Genomic DNA, 14,518 nt, shown 5'->3' with positions numbered 1-14,518 from the left:
AAGCAGTATGATGATAAATCGTGACATGCTTTTCAGGAAGTATGAATAGCAATATAGCTTATAGATAATCTAGCCCATTATTATTCTCCAGAAATATTTATATGTATGATACCACTGTGAGGATGAGATATATATGTTTTGAGTTTTCCTTTAAAGTCTGAAAACTAAAATTTCAGTAAACCCACATTCAAAGAGACTCAATGATACTGGATAAAACCTTACTTTTCCCTTCTTGCATTCTTATGGACAATTCTGAGAATTTGTATATAAAATGTCAGCTGCCATTGTAGTGGTTTTCTTGACCCAGCATGGAAAGATAGTATAGAATGCTTATTATAGTTTCTTCTATAAGAAGGAAAAAAATCTGGTCTTCATGTGGGGAGAATGGAATTCATTATTATTTTTTCCCTCACAAAATTAATTGCAGGGCATTTTTTAAAAAAAATAAAATCTTAATGCCCATTATAACATGTTTTGATAGACTTTGACTCTATTGTGGGGAAGGAGGAGCTCTTTTTCTTTTATTGACCTTTTTCTTGAGGTGATTTGGTTAAGCAGGAAAAAAGAATTAGGCAGTTTTGACACCTCACCCTCTATTCTATTAACCGAACTACATAATCCTCTCCTTTGCTCAGTTTGATTTTCCCTTTATTGAATTTTGCTTTCCATGATGTTCTCATTTCCCTTATTAGATTAAATCAGATTGTTCTTACCCATCCAACATTATCCCTTTGGGAGAGCAAAATTCTGTCTCCTGAGAGAAAAATGTAAAGAAAATCTACTTAGAGAAGATTACTCAGCTACTGTTATTATCCATTTCCAATTTCCTTTTTACTTTACAGAGTAAGTTTGACTCATTCCCTCATGGCAAACTTTCCTCCTTTCTACTATGTAATAAGAATGAGGACAGGTCATCTATAATAGATGACTCCTAATGTAAAGTGCAGAACCTCAGGATTGATAAGACATGTTATATATGATAGGCCAGAGAAACTCGTAGCTTATTGCTTGTGCTTGCAGCTAGTGCTTTTGAATCCATGAAACTGTCCCACTGAACCAAGAGTTATTTGGGAAACTGTATTAGAGCATTTAACTGACACACAGGTGATGCTCTTTTGATGATTATGATGGAACTGCTGAAGGTCTGTGACAACAAGAATGTGGGAACAGAGCAACTTTGTCGCTTTGCATTCTATTTCACGTCTGCACGGATTGAAGAGAAAGCTAAAGATACACAGCCTTAGTGGAAATTAGGTTTCTGTTCTTTACAAACTGACATTTAAACCTCAACATAGAAATTTATATGGAAGTTCTTTTTCTTGGTTTTAAAACTTGTTAAAAAACAGTTTACTTTTTCGTTGTACTACCACTTTTTTTTTTTTTTAATGTCTGTTCTTGTCCAAAGTATAATGAGTAGATACAAAGCCCAACGAATCATGGAACAAGAGAGAGAAAGAGAAAAGGGGTGGGAGACAGAGGGAGAGAGGGAGAGTGTTTGCATGTGCATGTGCTGTGTGTTTTCTAACCCAGCATCTTAAATTCTCTTGAGGTCACCCTGTCAGCATCAGTTCTGTGGCCTGGATTTAGTTGAATCAATCCTAATTGCAATTCTGCACAGGTCTGGTCCTCTGTGGAGATTGCAGATGAATGACAGTGCAGTGGCAGAAAAGATAAATATGCTGGCAAATAAGATCCTGGCTCTCCACAGAGGATGGAATAAATTACTTTACCAGTAGAGTGGAGGTAATATGTTGAAGAGAGAAAGTGAAATCGAAGCCACTTTAATACTAGGTTTTTTAAAGTTTAAAATAAGGCATTTTAAACTTACATAAAACACTGATGATGGTGATCTGTTTCTATTTAGAACGCATTCCATTGCCCTCTATCATGAGAAATAATGGCATGCGCTAATTTTGTTTATGCAGATGACAGCCTGGACAATTTTAATTCATGTAGCATCGTCTGGTAGCTGAAGGCCCTGTGTAACTGTGGTGTAGCATATTGATTAGTAATTTGATAAATACACAAAATGGCACATTGAGCTTTAGGTGCTTCATGCAAAATGTATTTAAATGACCTTGACTAATTAGAGTGCATAGCTGCAAGGCAATACTGTATGAACGTGAGCCAGTTTGTTGGTCTGGAGATTTATGTGGGTTTATGAATATGAAGAGACCTGCACACAAACACTAAGACTTCTATCAAGGAAGTAGATAGAATACATCATCAGGAGATAAATCTTATTTTTCATTGTGAGAATTATTACCTTCATCCTGTAAAATTAATTCAGTGATCTTACATCTAAAATATGTTTCATGGATTTTTAATTGGCAAATGTATAAACATATTTTGCTAGGATTAAATAACCAGGACAATATTTTTAAAACAGCCTTAAAATAATTATTTTGTTATACTTAAACATGAATATTAATTCTTCCCATTGATTATTAGCTCTTTAATTTTATACCTGTATAAAGTGTGAAGTTCCAAAATAGTGTTATCCTTATAGACTATACACCCACGGTTTACCATCACACATTATGTTAGATGTCCTGTAATTATATCTTGAATTAAACATTCTTATTAGACATCATGGATGAAGTATAGGTTTTTACTCTATTCTTTTTATTCTATTTTTTATCTTAATATTTTATTTTAATTCCAGTTACCATGAAGTGTTATATTAGTTTCAGGTTTAATATATACTGATTCAATACTTGTATACATCACCCGGTGCTCATCGCGACATGTGCACCCCTTAATCCCTATCATCTACTTCGCCCATCCTCCACTCCCTCCTCTCTGGTAACCATCAATTTGTTCTCTATAATTAAGGATCTGTTTCTTGATTTCTCTCTCTCTCTCTCTCTCTCTCTCTCTCTCTCTCTCCTCTCTCTCTTTCCCCTTTGCTTCCTTGTTTGTTACACATATTAGTGAAATCATATGGTATTTGTCTTTCTCTGACTGGCTTATTTTGCTTGGCTTTATACTGTCTAGCTCCATCCATGTTGTTGCAAATGGCAAAATTTCATTCTCTTTTATGGCTGAGCAATATTCCTGTGTATATGTGTGTGTGTGTGTGTGTGTCTGTGTATCTGTAGATAGACACTGGGTTGCTTTAACTATTTGGCTATTGTAAATAATTCTGCAATGAACCTGGAGTGTGTATATCCTTTTGAATTACTGTTTTTATATTATTTTTTTCTGTTTTGACTTAAATTCCGGGTGGTTGATATACAGTGTGATATTAGTTTCAAGTGTAAAATATAGTGATTCAATACTTCCATACAATACCCAGTTCTCATCATAACAAGTGCACTCCCTAATTGCTATTATCTGATTAACCCATCCTCCTTCCCACCTTTCCTCTGTTAATCATCAGTTTGTTCCTTATAGTTTTGATTTTGTCAAGAGGTCACATAAATATAAATGTTTAGTTGTAGCCTTTTGAAATATGCTTCTTTGATCCCTGCGGTGCCTGATGTAAGGGTCTGTTTTTTTTTTCCCCTTCTCCATGCACCTGCAGTGTTCCTCCCTCTGAGGATAGTCCTCCTCTGACTGCATCTCTGCCCTTCCTATCCTCTTTGACAGGGCCTCTTCTTTACATCTACCTCTGGGGAGTCTGTTCTGCTAGTCTTTGGGTCATTTTCTGGGTTATTTACACTGAGGTGGGTATTACCTAGTTGGATTCAAGAGGTGAGGTGAGCTTAGGATTTTCCACAGAAGTGCAGTAGAGTCTTTATTTCAAAGCCTATTTTGTCTGATAGGAGTATAATTACATTGGCTTTCTTTTAATTTTTATAGACTATCTTTTTTTAACCCTTCACAGTCTGTGTGTCCTTACTTTTGAAGTCAGCTTCTTATAGGTAGCATGGGTCTTGTCTTTTATCCATTTGGCCACTCTATGTCTTTTAATTGGAGATTCTAGTCCATTTATATTTAATTATTAATACACATGTGCTCATTTCCATTTTTAATTTTTTTTCTGACTATCTTTATAGTACCTTTCTGTTTTTTTTTTTTTTTCATTTTCTCTCTTCCCTTGTGGTTTGATGAATTTCTTTAGCATTATGTTTAGATTTCTCTTTCATTTAATTTTATGTATTTATGTTTTTGCTTTGTGGTTACTCTGAGGTTCACATATATCATTAAATATGATATTTTTAAAAGTTGATTAACAACTTAAATATAAACACACTCCACAACTCTGCATATTTACTCCCTCCATCCCACAGTTCATGTTTTTGATGTGACATTTATCTATCTAAAAACTATTAATAGTTTTTAAAAAAAATATTTGTTTGTTTATTTTGAAAGAGAGGAAGAGGGGTGGGCGGCAGAGGGAGAGAGAGACAATCTCAAGCAGGGTACTCTCTGAGCATGGGGCCAGATGTGGGGGCTTGATCTCACAACCCTCAGGTTGATCCTCAACCAGAGGCCTTTAATCTAGCCTAAATCTCTCCAGTCCCACCTTAAGCAGAGAATCTTTGTAGAATTGATGATTAAACAAAATCATCTATTTAGGAATTTTAGTAATTTCATTGAATACAGTCTTAGGCAATCTGTGAAGATTCAATATATCAGTAACTTTAATAGGCTAGTTTACCAGATGAATCAGCCTTCACAGACTTCCTGCAGATTTTTGCCTCACTTTGGTCTTTAGAGTTAGCATCTCTGAGGCCAAAGCCTGAGATTCTCTATTATTAAGGAACACCTTAAGTGAGTCTGATGTATTTTAAAATTTGAGATCCACACAATAAATACTTATTATCTGTGAGATTCTACTTTAGAAGATAGTATATAGAACAGATTATCACTATTGATTTCTTCTAGTACCATTATTCTTGGGAGTTCAAGGCACAGTATTACTAAAAACCATAAGCTGGAGAGTGTGGCTAAATTCTTTTTCTTCCAAAGCAGTTGAATAAAGTAAGATAGTATAAAATTATGGAATTTACTCCTATAAAAATACATATTTTTACTCCTATAAAAATACATATATAGTATGACAGAAAATCATAAAGATCCAGTTCCATCTAAGAAAAATATTAGCTCATATCAGATTTTGTATATCAGTTTAGCTCAGCCTTTACAAGCTGCTATCACAGAGAAGTAGACGTTAAAAGGTATGTGTTAAACAAAAGAAAAATCTAAAACAAAACTTGCCCATATTGAAATTACCAAGAAAAATCCATTCACATATATTGTCTTATCCTTATAGAGTATGTGAATTTGGTGGTAGTTATACTTTCAGCAGTAATTAAATTTTTAAGTGAGAATTTAAAAATAGCTAACCCATTCCACATTTACTGCTTTATTTGCTTTTAAATATTTGTGAACACATAAAAAGGAATTTAAACAGAAGAGACATAATACTTTAGAAATGTTATCTTTATTCTCGAATCCTTTCTCTATTCTCTCTTATAGGGACCTTACTCATTTGGATTCTTTAGCCATCACTTATATGCAGATACTCTCCACTTCATATCTAGTCTCATTCTCTCCTGAGAGACTATGCTATATGCCCAAAGAGCATTTCCACTTTCTTATCTTTTTATACCAAATTCAATATATTTAAAACAAGTTTAAATATGACCTTCTCTCCCAAACTGAAACCCACTCTTAGCTTGCCTATTTCTCTTAAAGATAGCACTACTCTTGAAGCACACAGCCTCTAAGTTTTGTTTTTCTTTCTTCTATATGACTAAATCTCTCCTATCCCCAATATGATTATTCACTTACTACTTCCTGAAGATTTTTTTCTTAGTTTCTCTAACGTTCATGTTCTACTTTTAATTCCTCCATTCCTGACCATATTTCAGTCTTAGGCATCTCTTACTTAGACTACTTATTATACGTCCTGTATTAAGTTATAGCATAGAGAGTTTGATAAGAATTTTTTAAATATCATGAATATTTGTAAATAAAAAATATGTATGTGTGCACATATCTACACCTATTTATATTTACATATATATGCATGTATCTGTGTATGCATGTTTATATGAGTCAGCCTTATTTCCTCTCTCCCCTTCTTCTTCCATACTAGTTCCTTTTGAATTCCTGTAGGCTCATGACTTATTCTCCAACATTTTACTGTTACCATCCATCTATATTACCATCTCTCATTTCAACAACAGCAATATTCTTTTTAATGACTTTTCATGCTTCCATACTTGTACTTATAATCCATGTAATACACATAATGATTATATCCTACATCAAACTCCCTATAGCCTTTTAAAATAAAATACATTTTTTGGTCTTTATCTAGAATTTACTACATGACTTATTTTCTACATCATGTTTGACCTCATGTCAAGTCTCTCTTCCTTGACCATGTTATTTTTTGCCATATTGGCTTTTTAAAAACTTTTTTAGAGCCCAGCAGACTCATTCTCATGTCGGTAACTAGAAGGCCTTCTCCAGAATTGTTTTTATGATTTGGCTACTTCTTGCTATTCAGTTCTTTCTTCAACTGATGCTTCACTAAGATATTTTTCTTATGACTGCTTTTCTTTCTAAAGTGGTCAGCCCTGCACTTAGAGTCATTGTGTATTCCATTTTCTAGTGTTGTGTTTTCATAGCACTTATCATTGATGTAAATGTGTCATTATGATCATGATTATCATGTATCTCTCTAAACTTAAATGTTTAAACTCCCAAAACAATGTGCATTAGTGCCTAGAACAATATTTGTCATGTATTAGGTGTGTGAAAGTAAGGGTTTTGTTAAGCATATAAAAAAGAAGAATGGATATTATAAAGCCTCATTAGAGCTGTAAGATCTCCTTCTATAAAGAACCTTCCTGGATTCATACTCCAAGGTTTGATTTTATAAAAGGAATTAGCACAGTTTCTTACAGTTTTTAAGTCCAGAATGTTTAGAACTCTATATGAAGTGAATTTCTTAATCATGTGCGTAATGAAAATATCTCTAATTAAATTTTTTTCTAAGTACCCTATTAAATTTTTTTCCCTCAGGAATGGATAGTTCAGAAACATAGGTAAATATTAAATGTAAACAGTTTAATATTCAGATACAGAGGTAAATCTGTTAGTAATAATGCACATTTATACAGCAGTAGGAAATTGCCATTACTCTTCTGTTTTACAGATGAGGAATTGATGTACAGAGTATCCTAACTTGCCCTAGGATACAACTGATAAGTGCAGATAGCTCCAGAAAGCGTATGCTTAACCACTGTGCACATTGCCTTCCTAATAAACCACAATAGAGCAAAATAAAAGGAAATCAAAATAGATAATAAGAAAGAATAATGAAGTCAGGAGCTAAAATTTGAGGCAGCAAAGAGCAGAGTAATGATACACAAATAAACTTGGGAAACATTTCCAGAATACATATAAAATGGAGATGAAATAATAAGAATAGAGTGAAGATAGTAGGCAATGGAGAACAAATCATGAAAATATAATCATAAATATTACCTATTATATAATAAACAAAGTAAGCCCATGGGACAGGAATTATAATTAAAGTAATGTGAAGAGAAAAAAATGAAAAGTTAAGCATATTTCAAATCTCACAAAGACAAGATGGATTTTAGACACAGTTCACTGTTACAAGATAATTAAAGAAATCGCACCGCACACACAGAAACTTCTAAAAATTTCTGAATTAAGAAGATGTTTTCATGAAGTAAAATAAAGACAGGTAGAACTTTTAAAACAATAAATGGCAAAGATAAAACACCATTTTTATAACTCTTAGTGAAAAATTATTGTGGTCCAAAAATTGTTTTCATGTTGCTCAGTTATCAACCAGATGTTACATTTAAAAAAAAAATAGTTCAAAAGACATTTATATTGTGATTACTAATTGACAAATAAAGATAACTCAAGAATAAAGATAGCAAAGATATAAAAAAATCTGATGTATTAAAATCAATTAAATGTATTCCATTTTTTGGCTTGGAAATATTATGATTTAGTAATCTGACCTAATATTTCTTTAGTTCTTGTGAATTTTATAATTAAAACTGTCTTGCCTTAAACTAGCCTATAATTATAGTTTTTACCATTTGTGTATAATATAAAAATGATTTTTTTCACAAATGTACATTTATTTGTTAGCATGCCTCAAATAGCAAGATATCATGGCCTAGACAGTAATGATTCTTTTTTGTGTTGCAAGAAACCGGAGATAGTGATTCTAGTCTTGGGCTAGGGCTTCAAAGCCATCAGGACTTGTAATCAAGTTTAATGACTTTAATAGTATATTAACTATTTATGATGTGTAATAGTGTAGGCCTTCCTATATTCAGAATTTAGCCCCAATTCAGTCTGGAATGTGGCCTCTCTAAACTCTATCTTCCTCATTAGGTAATTAAACAAAAATATTCCCTTAATTTTTTTGTAAAGATTAATGATAAAAAGTCTGGCATATAGTAAGCAAGCAACACATGATAACTATTACTGCTATTTTTAATACTATTGTTAGTAGTAGTAGTAGTAGTAGTAGTAGTAGTAGTAGATATATTACTGAACTAAAAATTACTAATTGGTGAGTAATGTAATAATGACCAAACAAGAAAACAAATATTTTAAATAATTGATTCAAGTTCTAGAACTATTGAAAGTTCTTAGTATAAAATACGTATTACTAGATATTATAAATAAACTGTATTTTGGGGTGTTTGGGTGGCTCAGTCGGTTAAGCATATGACTCTTGATTTTGGCTCAGGTCATGATCTCAGGGTTATGAGAATGATCCCTGAGTCAGATTCTGTGCTCAGTGAGGAGTCTGCTTGGGATTCTTTCTCCGCTCCCTCTCCCTCTGTCCCTCCCCCTGCTCTCTCTCTCTCTCAAATAAATGAATAAATAAATCTTTAAAAAATTAAACTGTATTTTGTTGCTATGGAAAAATGAAAATAAGAGTGAATTTTACTATCTAACTCTGTAATTAAATTATAAATGGAGGGAGAAACATTTTTTATTAATTATCAGATAAGGTTAATTAAATGAAAGTTAATGAAGCTTCCTGTCAATTTCATTAAAGATGCTTAAATGGTGGAGAATAATAAATCACACTAATGCTGCAAAGTTTAAACCAATGAAGTATAATACCTGAGTTGGCTGACTGGGGTGACAGCTGTCACCCATATTCTGTTTCTTAATGTTACTTGATAGAAGATTCTCATGTATTTCAAGTCCTCCAAAGCCTCAAATTTCCAGTAAACAAAAATTAGTCCCTTGAGGCAGAGTCTTCTTGTCGCTTTTACAATAACAATTTTGTCTTAGTAATAGGACTCATTACTCTGAGTAGCAATGTGTCCAGTTAAAAGGCAATATTCCAGCTTTTGTACTTCAAGGTGGACAGTAAAATATACACAGAAATTATTGGGTGATACTTTATGTAATGAATGCTTATTGAGAGTGATGCCACACGGTAAGCATACATACTTTTTTGACATCCTCCTCAATCTGTCCGTGCTTATAATTCAGACAGGACTTCTGGAATTCAGCAATCATCTAAGACTATAATGCTGCATTGAGCAGAAACTCCCTGGGCTAAACATGGTAGAGCACAAAGATAACAGGAGGTTATGTTCTTGATGTCCAATGGAGCTACTAAACCAACTGAGAATTACCCACTTTTTGTGTTAGCAGAAAGAGAATTGAAGATTTATCTTATTCAAACCTTTGCTATTTACGATCTTTAGTCCTAGAATTTATTGCACTCATTTAAAAGGCTTGAAGTATAGAACCAAAAGGCAAGATGGCAGATGTTCTATCTCTTTGGAAAATTATCATCTCTTTATACATTAGCACTTTATACCCATCATCTCTTTATTATTCTGTTCACTGGCAATTTCTTTCTCTTCTAAAATTTTTGAATTCTGATTTCTTTATCTCTGTAGCTGAAATCTATTTTTCATGATGTTGTGAGAATGTCATGAGATAATTATGCATGAAAATATTTGTAACTATTAAGTTTACTTGAAAACTTTAAAATTACAAGGACTGGGGATGGTAGTGATCAAGACAAATATGGACAAGATAAGGTATTTTTAGTCAAACTCTCTTGTTTTATTACTGTTTCACTCTAAAACAACATCTACCCATTGATGCACAATTAAAATTTTAAATAAAAGGTTAAAAGAATATGAGGTAAAGAATGAGAGGGGTAGGGAAGAAATATAATCAGATGTTTTCTATATCATAATTAATATGATAGATTGGTTAACATATACAAGTTATGCTTTCTGAATGTTGATGTTATACCACTTCTGTTTTATGGAAGACCTTCATTAGTATGATAACAACTTTTTTCTGTAAACATTAAACCTTCTTTGGATTTCTTTTGGTTAGAAAAAAACAGATATTAATGTAGGTCTTTTGTAAAGTTAAGTGGCATAATGCAAACTTTCAGAAAACAGGGGATACTCTTTGTTTTACACCATTTTGGCTTAGGGCTTCTTAAGAAAAGTTTCATAAGAATGTTCTACTTTCAGATAGTGGTAGGAACCCACTTCTTATATAATCTGTACAATACCCCTGAAAGATAGATATCGTTTTACTCCTGTTAAGAATATTCAAGGATGGGGATCCCTGGGTGGTGCCGCGGTTTAGCGCCTGCCTTTGGCCCAGGGCGCAGTCCTGGAGACCCGGGATCGAATCCCACATCGGGCTCCCGGTGCATGGAGCCTGCTTCTCCCTCTGCCTGTGTCTTAAAAATCTTAAAAAAAAAAAAGAATATTCAGGGCCCCCCGGGTGGCTCAGCGGTTGAGTGCCTGCCTTCGGCTCAGGGCATGATCCCACAGTCCTGGGATCGAGTCCCACATCGGGCTCCCTGCGTGGAGCCTGCTTCTCCCTCTGCCTGTGTCTCTGCCTCTCTCTCTCTCTCTCTCTCTCTCTCTCTCTCTGTGTATCTCATGATACCCAGTACCAGGGCCTCCTGAGGCTGCTCATGGCTTTGGGGGAGTCTCCCTGGGTACTCAAAGGGCAGCAGGCTCAGCTTTGTGTGCCAATTGCTTTTGATTGAGTACCACGGAGAAGAGGATGAGCAGCTATAAATAAATGTCTTGTGGGTTTTGCTGTCAATTCAAAATTGTGAGTAAGTGGACATGCATAGTTCAAAACTGTGCTGTTCAAGGTCAACTGTTCAGGTTTTTGGGTGGATATAGATTGCCAATTCATTTGAATAAATAAAGTGAGGGTGACTGCTGGCTCATATGATAAGAGTATGTTTAGTTTTGTAAGAGAACTGAACTCTTCCAAAGTGGCTGTACCGTTTTACATTCTCACCAGCAATGAATGAGAGCTCCTGTTGCTCCACACCCTTACTAGCATTTGGTGTTTTCAGCGTTCTAGATGTTAGCCATTCTAATAGATGTGTAGTGAGGGGTATCTCGTTATTGTTTTAATTTATATTTACCTGATAACAGGATGTGGAACATTTCATATGTTTATTTTCTATCTTCATATCTTCTTTGGTTAGGTGTCTTTTAACATCTTTGCCCCATTTTTAATTCTGACTTTGTTTTCTTAATTGATTTTTGAAATTTCTTTGCATGCTTTGTTTGACAATCCTTTATTAGATGTGTCTTTTTGCAAGTGTCATCTCCAAGTCTATAGTTTATCTTCTCATTACCTTTATATTATATTTTGCAGAACAGTTTTTAATTTTAATACAGTCCACTTTATCAATTACTTTTTCATAGGTTCTGCCCTTGGTGTTGTATCAAAAAAATCACCACACCCAAAGTCATCCAGGTTTTCCTTGAAGTTATATAAGTTAGGAGCTTATAATTTTGCATTTTACACTTAGGTCTGTTATTCATTTTGAGTTAATTTTTTGAAGAGTATAAGATATGTGTCTATACATACTGTTTTTGCATGTGGATGTCCAGTTGTTCCAGCACCATTTGTGGAAAAGACTATCTTTGCTCCATTGTATTGCATTTGGTCTTTTGTCAAAAATCAGTTGCCTATATTTATGTTGGTCTGTTCATGGGCTCTATAGTGTTCCATTGCTTTATTTATCTATTTTCCACAAATATCACAGTGTTTTAATTACTTTAGCTTTTTAGTAAATTTTAAGTTGTATATTATCAGTCCTCCAACTTTGCTCTTCAATATCATGTTGGCTCTTGTGGGTATTTTATCTTTCCATTTAAACTTAAGTATCATTCTGTTGATAGTCACAAAATAACTTGCTGGGATTTTGATTGCGCTGAATCTATAGACCAAATTGGAGGAACTGACATCTTGATGATATTGAGCCTTCCTATTCATTAATATGAATCTCTCCATTTATTTAATTTTTTAAAATTTCTTTTGTGAGGGTGTTTTTTCCTCATATAGGTTATGTATATATAGTTAGATTTATACCTAAGTCTGTCTATCTTTCTCTCTCTCTCAAACCTATGGTAACTTAGGTTTTTTGTAGATGTTCCTTAGACACTTGAAAAAGTTCCTTTCTATTTCTTGTTTACTGAGAGGTTTTTGTTTTTTTTTTTCCATGAATGGGTATTAGGTTTTATCAAATGCTTTTTCTGCTGATTGATGTAATCATGTGTTTCTTCCCTTCTTTAGCCAGTTGGTATGACAGACTATATTAATTAATTTTGGAATGTTGAATGAGTTTTGTATACCTGGGATAAACCCTATTTGGTAGTAATATATTATGCTATTTAAATCTTGCTGAATTTTATTTTCTAATATTTTTTTGAGGATTTCACATTAGTGATATTGGCCTATAGTTTTGCTTTCTTGTAATGTCTTTTTCTGAGTTTTTGTATTAGGGTATGCTGGCTCCACACAATGAGTTGAGTAATATTCCACTGCTTTTATGTTCTGAAGCAGAGAATTGTATGTAATTGGAGTTAATTAGTTTAATTTCTTCCTTAAATGGCAGGCAAAATTCACCAGTGGACCATTTGGGGCCTGCTCCTTTTTATTTTGGTAGGTTATTGATTTCTGTAAAGAATATAGGTCTATTGATTTTGTCTGTTCTTCGTGTGTGAATATTGGTAGTTTGTGTCATTCAGGGAATCGGTACATTTTATATAGGTTATCAAAGTTGTGGAAATATAGTTGCTCATAGCATTCCATTAATACCCTTTTAATGTCAGAGAGATCAGTAGTGATGTCCCCTCTTCTATTATTAATATTAGTTATTTATACTTTTTTTTCTTACTTATACTTAACCTGATTAGAGGTTTGTCACTTTTATTGATCTTTTTAAGGGACTAGCTTTTAGTTTACTTGATTTTCTTCACTGATTTCTTTTTTTTTTTTTTAATTTCAACGAGTTATACTCTAATTTTTACTATGCTTTTCTTTTGCTTACTTTGGCTTCTATTTCCTCTTGTTTTCTGCATTTCTAATGGGAAAGATAAGATTTATTAATTGTAGATATTTTTCTCTTCTAATATATGCATTAAGTGCTAAAGTTTCCCTCTGAGCATTTGCTTTCACTGTATCCCACAAAGTTTATGTTTTTGTTTAATTCAAAATATATTTTTAAATTTTTTTCTATTGAAGTTTTTCTTTCATCTATGTGTTATTTGAAATGTATTGTTTAATCTCCAAGTATTTTGAGATTTTCTAAGCTATCTGTAGATTTCCAATCTCATTTAGTTCTACTGTAGTCTGAGAGCAGAAATTATATGATTTCTATTCTTTAAAATTGGTTATGATATGTTTTATGGCCCAGAAAATGGTCTATCATGGGAAATGTTTCATGTGAACTTGAGAAGAATGTGTATTCTGCTGTTGTTGGATGAAGTATTCTATAGATGTTCACTATAACCAGTTGATTGATGGTGTTACTGAGTTCAACTATGTCTTTATTGATTTTCGGTCTGCTAAGTCTGTCTATTTCTGATTGAAGAGTTTTGAAATGTCCAACTATAGTAATGGGTTCATCTATGTGTCATTGCAGTTCTATCAGTTTTTGTCTTCAGTATTTAAAGCCGTATTGTTAGTTGTATACATGTTAAGTATCATTATGTCTTCTTGGATAATTGACTACTTTCTCATTATGTAATATGCCTCTTTATCCCTGATAACTTTCTTTAGTCTAAAGTCCACTCAGTCTGAAATTAGTATAGCTACTTCACTTTCTTTGGATTATTGCTAGTATTATATCTCTTTTTTTATATAAATTTATTTTTTATTGGTGTTCAATTTGCCAACATATAGAATAACACTCAGTACTCATCCCATCAAGTGCCCCCCTCAGTGCCCGTCACCCAGTCACCGCCACCCCCTGCCCACCTCCCCTTCCACCACCCCTAGTTCGTTTCCCAGAGTTAGGAGTCTCTCATGTTCTGTCTCCCTTTCTGATATTTCACACTCATTTTTTCTTCTTTCCCCTTTATTCCCTTTCGCTATTTTTTATATTCCCCAAATGAATGAGACCATAAAATGTTTGTCCTTCTCCAATTTACTTATTTCACTCAGCATAATACCCTCCAGATCCATCCACGTCGAAGCAAATGGTGGGTATTTGTCGTTTCTAATGGCTGAGTAATATTCCATTGTATACATA

This window comes from Vulpes vulpes, chromosome 6 (assembly GCF_048418805.1).
Source record: "Vulpes vulpes isolate BD-2025 chromosome 6, VulVul3, whole genome shotgun sequence".
In the NCBI taxonomy this organism is placed as follows: domain Eukaryota; kingdom Metazoa; phylum Chordata; class Mammalia; order Carnivora; family Canidae; genus Vulpes; species Vulpes vulpes.
This window is presented reverse-complemented; position numbering follows the sequence as displayed.